Raw genomic sequence first — 13,550 nt, forward strand, 5'->3', positions numbered from 1 at the left:
CAAAGGAAATCATGAAGCACAATGAATGTCGAATATGTTTTTTCTTCCTTACTCTATTCCTGTTGGTCCTTCCCCCTCCCCCTCCCCTTCCTATTTTATGGTCGAAGTGCTAGTGCAAAAGGGTGTGTTCTTTCAGGTTTATAGCCTTGACTAATGGAATTGCTCTAAATAACATTTTGATCTTGTAAGGTCACACAGAGTGCTATACCTTTCCTTTAATGATTCAGGTCTGGACTAAGCATTTCCCAGAATTGAGATGGTAATGAAGTCATTAGTTTCTTCCTACTTGAAGCTCTGGTTAGAAAAGGGATTTCTATGGGTACAGCCTGAGTGGGCCTTTTTTATGCAGCTCATACCCAGCTGAGCTATAACACCTGTTACATTTTCCCAAGGAGCCTGAGCTGCAGACTTCATCCAATCTATTTGCTCTTCTTATTCTTCAGTAGCACATGGGACAAAAGCTGAGCAACTGTATTTTCTAAGGCAGTGTTAATTGAACATTTCTGACCAGTGCAAATGTTAGAACCCCTAATAAAACCTTCTTCGTTGTCTTTCATGATACAGGAATGATGCAAAACTCAAACTAATTAAGGAAAATGGTGTTTTAGATGCATTGAATTCAGACAGAAAAGCAGAGAGGTGAGAAAGGGAGTGTAAAACATCACACATCCCCAATAATTATGTTACTATCCAATACTGTGTTCTTCTAACCAAGGATGGGGATTTTTAAGTTAAGATTTAAAAACAGAAGAAGCCCAGGTACAAGACAGGAATGGGGGAGGGAATAATTATTGCAATTATTGGGTAATGGAATGGATGATCAACCCAGAGAGGGTTGCGGAGCATATGTTATGTATGATGTGCCAGTTAGTATACCAATGAAAATGAGAATAATAATTCTAAAATGTCAGTGATCTAGGAAGCTAAAAAACAGTGTGATCCCAAACCTAGAGTAGCGGGAAAGGTGAATATAAGCCTGATGTCTGCCATAAAACCTGTGTGCTTGTTTGAATAAGTCATCACATTGCAGACCCAACGTCCTAATTTTTAATTGGGAATAATAGGGACCTACCTCCAAACTCTTCATTATACAGCCACGGGAGTGGCTGTATACTATAGCCAGCATGGATTTTTCTCATTCCGCAATGTTAAATTGAAAATACCCCCCATACCATTCTGCTGCTTCCCATAAACTCATTTCAAAACAAAACCTTACAAAACTAGTCCTGAACTCAGAAACGCTTACTTAACAACCCTCTAAGTTTTCATGGCGATACACAAAACAGAGAAAATTGAGAGTTCAAAGAGTAAAACAAGAGACAAAAAATCCAGATCCCTGTTGGACTTTTTTCTGTCAGTGGTCTCATAATCTGTTGAAATTAATTAAAAATCAGTACCTGTAATTCTATTACTGACCTTGCCCCATGCTCTGACATTCATCTTCTGCAGTTTAAATGTTTAAAAAATGCATGGCTTATTTTTAATTCATTTTTTAAAAATTAACATTGAAGTCTATTATAGTGTCAGGCATGCTCAGTAAGAACCATCAGTGTTTAAAAGCCAGACTCACAGCTGTTTAGCTTGGCTAATTAGGTGGCCACACCCATGCCAGACCATTATTTCACTTTAGACCAGCCTTTCCCAACCAGTGTGCCTCCAGATGTTGTTGGACCACAATCCCCATCTTTCCTGACCATTGGCAATGCTGGCTGAGGCGGATGCTTTAGACAGTCATGGCTTGCCCCAAAGAATCCTGGAAAGTGTAGTTTGTGAAGGGTGCTGAGAATTGTTAGGAGACTCCTATTCCCCCGACAGAGCTCCAGTGGCCAGAGTGCTTTAACAGTCAGCCCCTCTTCTGGGGTTTGTTGCTCTGTGAGGGAACAGGGCATCTCCTAGCAACTCTCAGCACCCTTCACTAACTACATTTCCCAGGATTCTTGGGGGAAGCCATGACTGTCTAAAGCAGCCTTTCCCAACCAGTGTGCCTCCAGATGATGTTGGACCACAACTCTCATCAGCCTGAGCCAGCATTGCCAATGGTCAGGAAAGATGGGAATTGTGGTCCAACAACATCTGGAGGCATACTGGTTGGGAAAGGCTGGTCTAAAGTGAAATAAAGATCTGGTGTGGATGTGGCCAGGGACTAGGGTTGCCAGGTTCAATCCCTGAGTCTGATCCTGTATCTTTAGGAGAAGAGAAAGTCAGCCAAGTGCAGGTGTTCTTGCAACTCAGTAATAGAAAAAACCACAAGGTGGCATTCTCCCTTCCCCATGAATAACTTTTAAAGATGCATGCTTGGGTATGAAACTACATGCGCCTGCTGTAGAATAAAAAGGTGGGAGAAACCCTGAAAAACAATGATACTGCTCACATTTTCCTTTTGGAAAGGGGCTTCCCCTCTGTCCAGTGCTTGCCCACCCAATCTCCTCTCCTCCCCCTCCCTCTCCCTCCTCCTTCTACCATACCCCTCCCCTTCCTCCTCTCCCCCTTCCCGCTTCCCTGCCCCTCCCCCAGGTCAGTTTCACCTATCCTAAACATGATTGTACAGGAGTAAAACCCACTGAACTCAAAAGCATGCAAATGATCAAACCTGCCCTTCCCCCTCCTCACTCCTATACTCTCCCTTTTGCCCCTTCCTGCCTTATCCCCCATCCCCTTCCAATCCCCTCCCCTTCCTTTTCCTCCCTTCCTCCTTCCCTCACTTGTCCCCTCCCCCCACCTCCTTCATGGTCAGTTTTAACCTTTCTAAGCATGATTGCATGGGAGTAAATCCCATTTAACTCAATAAGCATGCAAATGATCAGACCTCCCTTTCCACTCCCCCTCTCCTCTCCTTCCCCCTCTTCTCCCTCCTCTCCCCTCTCCTCTTCCTCCTCCCCTTTCCACTTCAGCCCTCCCTCTCTCCTCCTTCTCCTTCCCTATGGTCAGTTTCACCTATCCTAAGCATGATTATAGGGGAGTAAATCCCACTGAAGTCAATAAGCATGCAAATGATCAATCCATTCTCAGCTTGCACAGGATCCCATTTCTTACCTCCTGGATTAAAAAGCAAAGAAATTCACTAATAAGCCAAAAAAATCCCTTGCGATTTAAGAATGTACCTATAACCAACAGCTATTTCTATCCAACTTTTAAAAGCTGGAAAATTGGGCAGCTATAGTGAATGCACCAGGGTAACATATGCCTCTGAGCATATGGTGAGTGGTGGCAACACCTGCAATCAGCCCAAATAACAGAAGCAAGACATGTGCTTTGCTGATCTTGTTTTAGCAACAATATTAAGACAGTTGATATAATTCAAATGGACACTTTAAACATGTTTGATTTATTTTGCAATTTTAGTGAAGTTTCCTATAGTAAATCATTTTCTTTTGCTTCTGTTTATGTGAATATATTAAGTACAGGAACATTTTGCAACACTAAAAAAAACTCCAAAAACAATTGTGGAATAATGGTAACTGACTGTTCCGCAAAATAGTCTCCAATGGACATGAGGAGTGTCTCAGTTTGCACAAAATAAAACAGTGGGAGGTGAAATATATTCTAGCAAAATTCTAGGTGTGCTCTTAAGTTTTTAATTGACCATGTCCACCTTTCCTTAAGTGGAGTGGTTAAAGCATAGCAGGTTGAAAACATGCATCTCGGGCAGACTAAGTTTGTTTTTTCCAACAGCTAGATTAATTGCTGAAGTAGCAACATATTGTAATCAGTCTGATTTTACATCAAACTGCAGTTTCAGATTCAACTGTTAATGCGCCCAAAATAGAAATAGAGCATAACATCTAGTTTGAAACACAAAAGGCTGTCTTCATCATCATATGACATTGACCAATAAAAAGGCTTTGAATTAATAAATATAAATTTGACACAGATTTCTTGGATGAATAATGAGAGAAATATAATTTTCTAGGTTAAATTCTCTGTAGAAACAATAGTAACACAGGAAAGAAGCAAAGTAAGAAGAACACCAACAAACATACAAAAATGTAATTCTCCATCTTTGGAGATGGCAGGTGTTGGGAGATGGCAGGTGTTGCCACCACTCACCATATGCTCAGAGGCACATGTTACCAAATTCTTCCAAGCTACACAGGAAGTGGATTGGACTGTGAAAGACCAACCCAAATTGTGTTTGCATTTTTACAAATTTGTAGAGCAGTACAGTATCTCACAGAAGATGTCAGGTCTCCTGCTCCCCTGGTGCATTCACTATAGCTGCCCCAATTCCCTGATTTTCAAAGTTTGATACAAATATCTGTTGGCTATAGGTACATTCTTAAACCGCAATGGTTTTTTTGCCTATTAGTGAATAGTCCTTTAAAGTAATCTATAAATGGTGCAGTAATTGTTAAGTGATAATGCAATGAGTCCCAAAACACTCTCAGTTCAGACATATTTGGAAAGCAGTTTCCTGCTATAAGCTGCAAAAGCCTCTGGTTCATATGCTGTCCCTCTTGTCTGTCCTTTAAACACCTACAAAGAGTTTTCACTTTTGATTTTAAACTAAACATGGTTACCCCTGATGTCTGAACTTTGGAATCCAGTTGCATGTTGGCCATGAATCCAAATTTCAAAATCTATCAGTGTAAGTAGATTATTAAATTAGAAAAAGGCTGAACAACTTCACTAAGCCAAAAGCGGTTTATGGCGGCACATGTAAAACAAGAATGTTGCTCGTTTTTGCTGGCTGCCTAGGAGAACTGCAAAGAATTGGAGAAGGGCTGTAGCTCAGCAGTAGAGCCTCTGCTTTGCATACAGAAGGTCCCAGGTTCATTCCCCAGCATCTTCAGATAGGTCTAGGAGTGTCCCCTGTCTACGCCCTGGAAAGCGACTACCAGTTAATGTAGATAATACAGGGCTGGATCAATCGGGTAGAAGGCAATTTCCTGTGTGAATTCATAGCAACCAAACTGGGCCGGGAAGAGGGAGTTGCAAACTGATCCAGATTTTGGTTTTTGCTTACTGCACTGTTTGCGTACTGAAAATCACTACCCCTAAAGTTGCTATTTGCCCCTGAAGCAGTTGCTGAAAATTGCTCTGCAGCTGCAAATAACAAAATAGGGGGAAGAGCTTTAAAAAAACCAAAAACCCTTCCACACTCTGTAGTCTCAATCCATATCCTGGAGGGCTTGGGAGAAGAGGGCATGAAGAAGAAGGAATTCCCAGTTGTAGGATTCAAAGACATGGCTAACAAGACCTCTCCTTTTTTATTTTGGAGACAGAGAATTTGTTAAGCCAGTCACCATTGTGAAAAACTATGCATGAAGAAATATATGTAAGATTTAAAAAAAAGAAAAAAGAATCAGGGCTGCAAGTTTTAATTGGTTTAATAAATTATAGGAAATCTGTCAGGTTAGGTATGATTCAGTACATTGATTTCAATGGGCGTAAATTGGCAAGCCTAATTCTGCATACAATCAGGCTGCTATTTGATTAAACAGAAGAGCCATATTTAATTAATGGGACTGTGGGTTAAGAACATACCTTTTCAAAAGCTATTTTGTTTCCATTTTGTTATTGTGTGCAGAAAGTGTCTGTGAGAGAGAAAATATTACCAATGGACTTTCTTTCTAAGCATAAGGTGTAGCTTTCTTCTTCTTTTGTCATGGTAAGGTCTCTTCGGTATCTCAAAAAGTCACCTATATAGAGATTTTGGTGATATGAAAATATAATTGATCAATTAACAGCTTTTAAAGGTTGATGATGTACCAGCTTTGTTGCTGTTGCTTTGTGTCTTGAAGTCGATTACGACTTATGGCAACCCTATGAATCAGTGACCTCCAATAGCTTCTGTCGTGAACCACCCTGTTCAGAACTTGTAAGTTCAGGTCTGTGGCTTCCTTGATGGAATGAATCCATCGCTTGTTTGGTCTTCTTCTTTTTCTGCTCCCTTGTTTTTCCCAGCATTACTTTCTTTTCTAGTGAATCATGTCTTCTCATTATGTGTACAAAGTGTGATAACCTCAGTTTCATCATTTTAGCTTCCAGTGACAGTTCTGGTTTAATTTGTTCTGACACCCAATTATTTGCCTTTTTCGCAGTCCATGGTATTTACAAAGCTGTCCTCCAACACCATTTCAGATGAGTTCATTTTTCTCTTATCCACTTTTTTCACTGTCCAGCTTTCACATCCATACATACAGATTGGGAATACAGTACCATGATCTGAATGATCCTAACTTTAGTGTTCAGTGATACATCTTTGCATTTGAGGACCTTTTCTAGTTCTCTCAGAGCTGCCTTCCCCAGTCCTAGCCTTCTTCTGGTTTCTTGACTATTGTCTCCATTTTGGTTAATGACTGTGCAAAGGTATTGATAATCCTTGACAAGTTCAATTTCCTCATCATGAACTTTAAAGTTACATAAATCTTCTGTTGTCATTACTTTAGTCTTTTTGACATTCAGCTGTAGTCCGGCTTTTGTGCTTTCCTCTTTAATTTTCATCAGCATTCGTTTCAAATCATTATTGGTTTCTGCTAGTAGTATGGTATCGTCTGCATAGCTTAAATTATTTATAATTCTCCCTCCAATTTTCACACCTCCATCATCTTGGTCCAATCCTGCTTTCCATATGATATGTTCTGCGTATAGATTAAACAAATAGGGTGATAAAATACACCCCTGTCTCACACCCTTTCCGACTGGGAACCAGTCGGTTTCTCCATATTCTGTCCTTACAGTAGCCTTTTGTCCAGAGTATAGGGTGCGCATCAGGAAAATCAGATGCTGTGGCACCCCCATTTCTTTTAAAGCATTCCATAGTTTTTCATGATCTGCGCAGTGAAAGGATTTGCTGTAATCAATAAAGCACAGGGTGATTTTCTGCTGAAATTCCTTGCTCCGTTCCATTATCCAACGTATGTTTGTGATATGATCTCTGGTGCCTCTTCCCTTTCTAAATCCAGCTTGGATGTTTGGCATTGCTCGCTCCATATATGGTAAGCATCTTTGTTGTAGAATCTTGAGCATTACTTTACTTGTATGGGATATTAAGGCTATAGTTCAGTAATTACTGCATTCCCTGGGATCCCCTTTCTTTGGAATTAGGATATATATTGCACGCTTCCAGTCTGTGGGCCATTGGTTAGTTTTCCATATTTCCTGACAAATTTTAGTCAACATTTGGATAGATTCAGTCTCAGTAGCTTGGAGCAACTCTATTGGTATGCCATCTGTTCCTGGTGATTTGTTTCTTCCAAGTATTTTAAGAGCAGCTTTCACCTCACATTGTAAATTTCTGGTTCTTCATCATATGGTTCCTCTGGGAATGAATCTGTCATCCTGGCATCTCTTTTATATAGTTCTTCAGTGTATTGCTTCCATCTTCCTTTTATTTCATCTCGGTCAGTCAGTGTGTTTCCCTGTTGATTATTCAACATCCCTACACTTGGTTTAAATTTCCCTTTCAGTTCTCTAATCTTTTGGAATAGGGCTCTTGTTCTTCCCTTTTTGTTGTCGTCTTCTATTTTTATACAATACCTATTTTAATAGTTCTCTTTGTCCCTAAGTACTAGTCTCTGTATTGTTTCATTTAGGGTTCTGATCATGTTTCTATCTCCTTTTGCTTTTGCTTTCCTTCTCTCTTTAACCATTTTAAGAGTTTCGTCAGTCATCCATTGAGGTCTTTCTTTTTAACTAGAGATATTGTCTTTTTCGCATTCTTTCTAACTTCTGACTCCACTCCATAGTTCTTCTGGTTCTCTGTCAACCATTCTTCTGGGATGTTATTTAAATTGTATTTTGGCACTATGTTTGCTTTGTTGTTCTTCTTCTTTAGCTTTCCTCTGATTTTCGATACAACCAGTTCATGATCTGTACCGCAGTCTGCTCCTGGCCTTGTTTTCGCAGAAAGTATAGAACTTCTCCATCTTCTGCTACCAATTATACAATCAATTTGATTCCTATATTGACAATTTCGTGATGTCCACGTGTACATTTGTCTTTTCGGTTGCTCAAAAAATGTGTTTGCAAGAAACAAATTATTGGCTCCACAGAATTCAATAAGTCTTTCTCCTGCTTCATTTCTGTCTCCTAAGCCCCATTTCCCCATTCCTAGTTCTTCTCTGTTTCCTACTTTTGCTTTCCAGTCCCCAATGATTATCAGCACATCTTGTTTTGGTGTGTGATCAATTTCTTCCTATACCTCTGTGTAAAATCTCTCCAATTCCTCTTCTTCTGCGTTTGCCATTGGAGCATAGACTTGCATGCTGGTTATGTTAATAGGTTTCCTGTTTAATCTCAATGATATCACTCGCTCAGACCTTGTATTGTAGCTCCTAATTACTTAGTCACCTATATTGAGATGTTGGTGATATAAAAATGTAATCAATCAATTAATAGGTTTTAAAGGTTGATGATGTACCAGCTAGAAATACTTTAATAAATGATCAACAGTCCTCAGAAGAATATATAAATATACATAGACATAGAGCTTGGAAGTAATTCTTTAGGAAAAACAAATTACTTATAATTTATTACTTTTTTGAGGAATGAGTGGGTAATTTCTGTACATTTTGATTGTAATGGAACAAGGAATAATTTTATTACTTTTGAGGTGTAATTGTAATGTTTCCAGCAGTACTTGTGGACGTTATGGTGGTGGAGCAGCAGGAGAAATCTGCTGCTCTTCTGATTCGTGGATGAAAGTCATGTGCCTCAAATTGGGCTTCTGCACAGCATTGCTCCTGCCTCGTGCTCTGTGGGTGTTTAGGAGGTAATGAGGGAGGAGGTGGAGAGCGAGACAGGGTGGAGTGGTGAAAACAATTGTTTTAAAAATGGATGGTGGTGAAGAAGAGTGGAGCGGAGGGAGAAAGGAGCTGGACGGCAAGAATGTAAATGAAGGTGAAGAAGGAGACAGCAGCAGAAGAGAGATGAAGAACTGTGGAGATGAGACAGGACTTGTGTGTGTGTGTACTGTGTTTGCACTTGGCATGTGAAGCGGCCTCCACAGCCCTCCCTGGCTACTTTGCTTCATTTGTAGTGTTTAAACTTTTTTGCACCCTAGGGTAAAATGTTTGCTTGGGCGGGTGTGCCTTAGTTGGTGATAAGTCAGGGTCTGGGAGGTGGTCGAGTGAGAGAGACTATGCTTGCTGGCTGTGGGTGGGTGGGTGGGTTGCACTTGGTTTGGAGCGCAAAGCTCTGAGTGGTGGCCTCTGCCCCCCTCCCCTCCCTTACCAGCGGAGAAACATCACTACTAGCCAACCAGACTGCTTCCCACAGCCTAATAATGTTTGCTTGGGCAGGCAAGCCCCGCACATGCCTTAGTTGCTGGCAGGGGAAGTTTGTTCCATATAGTTCTTTCCTTCCAAAGTTCCAAAGCAAACCTGTTTCAATCCATCCAAGTCCCCCCCCATTATAGGCAATTTTATAATAGTGCATAGAAGCTTGTGCAGAATTAATTAATTAATTACTATTATTATTAATATTTTAAAAATATTTATTAAGGACAATTACAAAGTAGTACTAAAATAATAATTAAAAATAAAAAAGGGAAAGAGGAAAAAAAGCTTTACATAGATACATCTCATTCAGCTTATATATATGTATAAGAACAGATATTACTAATGATATATAATAATCTCATGCCTTACTCCAGCCAACCTTGAAAATACCAACCCAATCTTTTTGGTGAGGATGTATATAGGGAGTCAGGGTGTAATGGCATTCAAGGTGCACATTAGGAAGGTAACTTTTTGCCACATTTTGAAAGATGACGTGCAAAATTTGAAGTCTGCAGGCACTGCTTGAAGATTTATGTGTGTGTTTATCTTTAATGTTGTTTTAGGCTAAAATGTGCAGCAGCCAAGGCCAGAACCTTGCAGGCACTCCATTTTTAAAAAAAGTTACTTAAGTGTAATTGTAGTGATTACTTTTGAGTAATGGGAAAGTAATCAGTTCCTTTCAGAGCAATTGTAATTTTAATGGTCATTTATTACTTTTGGGGGCCATTGTAATTAATTCATTACTTTTTAAAAGAAATCTTCCACGCTCTGCATAGACATCAAAGAGAAGACGCTACATGTGTCACTGGAAGGAGTCTCTCTGTCACAATCAAAGCAGAAGCAGGTAATGCAGAGTAGTAATATAGTTCATATAGGAGGACAGTATTAAGGTAAGTTTTGCACCCTTCCTAAATTCTGTCTTTTAACCATTACTGTTCATTTAACATCACTGCTGTGCATGGATTTGTTAAATGTTAATGTGACATCAACCTTTTAATATTATCAGAGACCAGAGAGGTCAGATCCTTCCAGTGTTTGCCAGAGATGATTATGCAAATATACTGACTCTGATTATTATGAGAGTACTGTTTGGCTTGGTGAATACAAATGCAAAGCTGGTGAAACTTATGACTGATGAGGCACAGTGAGTGTAATATAAGCATATGCTGACATATGCCTTAATTTGTAAACTTTATATTTTTTTCTTAAAATGTAAGGTGGTATAGAAATAATTTAATTAATAAATAATATAGAAAATCAGCATAAATAATTTTAGGAATGTGAAATTGTATTATTGGAAGGGTCAGTAAATGCGAATTGGCACAACCTCCAAATGGCAGGGCTTGCAATATCTAAAACAGTTCCTTGCAATATGATTATTCCAGCCTATTCTAAGGTCTGATAATGCACATTGAAGCAGCCACATAGATTGCTTAAAGCACAACTGCATGGCAAGCTGTTTGCTAAAGGGGCCATTCACATTCAGGCAATTTTAACAAGAAGTCAAGCCCTCTTTTTCCCACCACCATGCTTCAGTCATTCCAACTGAAACCACCGAGACAGACCTCCACACACAAATGTGCAGAGTTGCTATCAGGTGTCAAAAAGCTGACAGCTCTTGCCTTCAGCATGTACTGTCAGCATGCACATGACCAGGTAGTTTGTGGGAATGCTCATGGCAGCATAGATAAAAGTCAAGATACAGTGATGTAGTCTTGACACAGTCTGCAAGAGTAAGTGGAATTGGCCCTTACACTGCAGTCTTATGCTATCCATACATGCCTAGAGTTGGAAAAAGCTTCAAAGGTCATCTAGTCCAACCCCTGGTAATGAGGGAAACTGCTGCTACAGTGTTTCTGACAAATGGTGATCCAGCATCCACTTTACACCTCTAGCAAATTTGTGCATGGGTAGTTTATTCTTGCCACAGATTTCCATTTCTTCCACCTGCTGCATCTTTTTTATTATTTTTTCCAGCAAAGGTGTACACATGAGTAACTGTGTGCATTAAAACATTGCACTATGGGAGTGGGGGGCTGAGCATGAGATCTCATGCACAAATGTCTCCTTGTTTCTTTGTAGCTTCCCTTTACTCAATGGATTTGAAAGATCTGGAAAAATGAAAAATTCCAAGAAATCCTGATACAATCAAGGGTATGAACAAAACTGCAAACCAAAACCTTGTGATAATTTAATGTGCATTCATGTAGGTGCCTCTTATTCCTCTCACAAGGAACAAAAGAATTAGAAAGGTACAGCAAGAACAAATGGCACGTGCACAGTAATTGTTGCCAGTGCTGGAAACCCAAGCCAGAAGAATGGTGGAAAGTAAACTATTGGTGCTTCTCTGCAACTAGAACAAGGTAAACTGGAACTACTATAGCCAAGGAAAAAACCTGGAGGGCAAGAATTTTGGATGCTTCCCTAATCCTGCTCCAGTGAACTTAAAGTTTGCTACGCTCCAGCTACATACTAGAGTGAGCTCAGAAAGCTTAAGATCAAATTTAATAAAAAATGGAGTCAGAATAGGTTTGTCCATCTCTGAAAAGTGAAGACATGTGATGTACCTCACATTTGTTGTTGTTTTAAAAGAGGGGGGATCCCTGGGAACATCAAAACATGTATTTTATTTTGCTTCAGTGCCCCTGGGAAGGGCCTCCAATATAGCCACACTGCTTTGAAGGGCCCCAATGCAAAGGCATTGCTTTTACAACTGCATCCCTTCTCTCTCTCTCTCTTTCTCTCTTTTAAAGGAAATCCAAATTCCTCATTTGTTTAGCTTGAAATCCGGTACACATTCCCACAAACTACTTCCTTTTCTCTCTCCTCCTTTCCCCCCCCCCATAATCAAACTCCCTCCTTGCCCCCTCCCTCCCTTTCTCTTCTTTTAATGAAGAGAAGTTCAGAGAGTTCCCCCCCCCCGCCGCATGAATAGATGGCAGGCACCTGGGAGTTATGAATTTTAAAGTGATCATTTTCTTTGAGCCACTCGGGACAATGGGGATCTCCTTTTGACTCAGTTTCACAGCTTTGAGAGGCTCTCAGATCAGCCACATTCCAATCAGATTGGAGTCAGATCAGAGCTGTGCTGGACTGCATCAAGGTCTCTCACAGAAAGACAAGGAGCAGATGGCCAACACTGAGCTCTCCTCCCCTTTTCAGACCGCAATGGAAGGCAATGTGGGAACCCATTCCCCCAGCATTGCCTATTGAGTGCTGAATAGGACCACCACATGCCACCAGCCTGTAGGTATGAACCTCTGTTAACAGATGGTGAGATCATTATGAGCAATTAATTCCTTTAATGTATCAGTGGGAACATGCTGGAAAGGATGAGGCAAGCACGGAGTGAATAGTGAGCGTCTCGCTCCTAGGGGAGAGCAGCAGCCACATCACTGAAGGGATGGGAATTTTCTTTCAAGGGCTCCTGTGTGCACCACTGAGTACTGCTGTTAGCTCTTTGGACCACAGTACTGAGGCATGGTTTTTATTATCCAAATAGGCCTTCCCTTGTTGATCTGCATAATTAATAACAGATTTTTCTCCCCAGAGATCATTTTTAGATACATGCAAAAATTCAAAAGCAATGGGGGCAGGGATCTAAAGTTATCAACATGTAATCGACTTGAAGGCATCTAACAACAACAAAGCGCAAACATAAAAAAATGCAGATTCAAACATAGTAAAACAGTGTTGTATTTCTATTTATGAGGGTTGTATATCTTTTTAAAAATAACTCTTTTGAACGGAAAAATAAGAAAAAGGGAGGAGCTCCTGATAATCAAGCCTAGAAATAACAACACAATTCTTAAGCATTTATCTCTGTGTACAAAGTGTTTCACGTGTATTTTTCTCAGTAACGTTTGCAACAATCCTGTATGGTAGGTGAGCGTTACTATCCTAGGAACATAGGACATAGAAGGTGCCTTGTATGGAGTCAAACCAACAGTCCAACTAGCTCAGTATTATCTACATTGTCAGGCAGCAAATCTCCAGGATTTCAGACATAGAGTCTCTCCAAGTGCTACCTGGAGATGCCGGGGATTGAAACTGGGACCTTCTGCATAGAATGTAGATTTTAATTATTTATTTATAATTTGATTTATATGCCACCCTTCCTCCCAGCAGGAGCCCATGGCGGCAGGGCAGATGCTCTGACACCAAGCTGTGGCCCCTCCCCATAGCTCATACAGTAAAATCTACAACGTAGGTGGGGCAAGGCAATGAGGCTGAATCCTAAACACTTGAGTACAACTCAGACAAAACATCCATGCACCACCAGTATAATATCAGGAGGCACAATTCAGTGGGAAATTCTCCTCTGCAAAA

The 13,550-nt window shown here is 40.3% G+C and overlaps 1 long non-coding RNA gene across 1 annotated transcript in view; it reads left to right on the plus strand.

The window, feature by feature from the left end:
* The window catches only part of LOC133368674 (uncharacterized), a 34,317-nt gene extending 21,341 nt beyond the window's left edge, over window positions 1-12,976 (plus strand). The window contains exons 2-3 of the long non-coding RNA XR_009758727.1: window positions 9,976-10,065; window positions 11,304-12,976. This is a non-coding gene — a long non-coding RNA (uncharacterized LOC133368674). The remainder of the gene's footprint in view (window positions 1-9,975; window positions 10,066-11,303) is intronic.
* The last annotated feature ends 574 nt before the right edge of the window (window positions 12,977-13,550 follow it).

Source organism: Rhineura floridana, chromosome 1 (genome assembly GCF_030035675.1).
Source record: "Rhineura floridana isolate rRhiFlo1 chromosome 1, rRhiFlo1.hap2, whole genome shotgun sequence".
Taxonomy (NCBI): domain Eukaryota; kingdom Metazoa; phylum Chordata; class Lepidosauria; order Squamata; family Rhineuridae; genus Rhineura; species Rhineura floridana.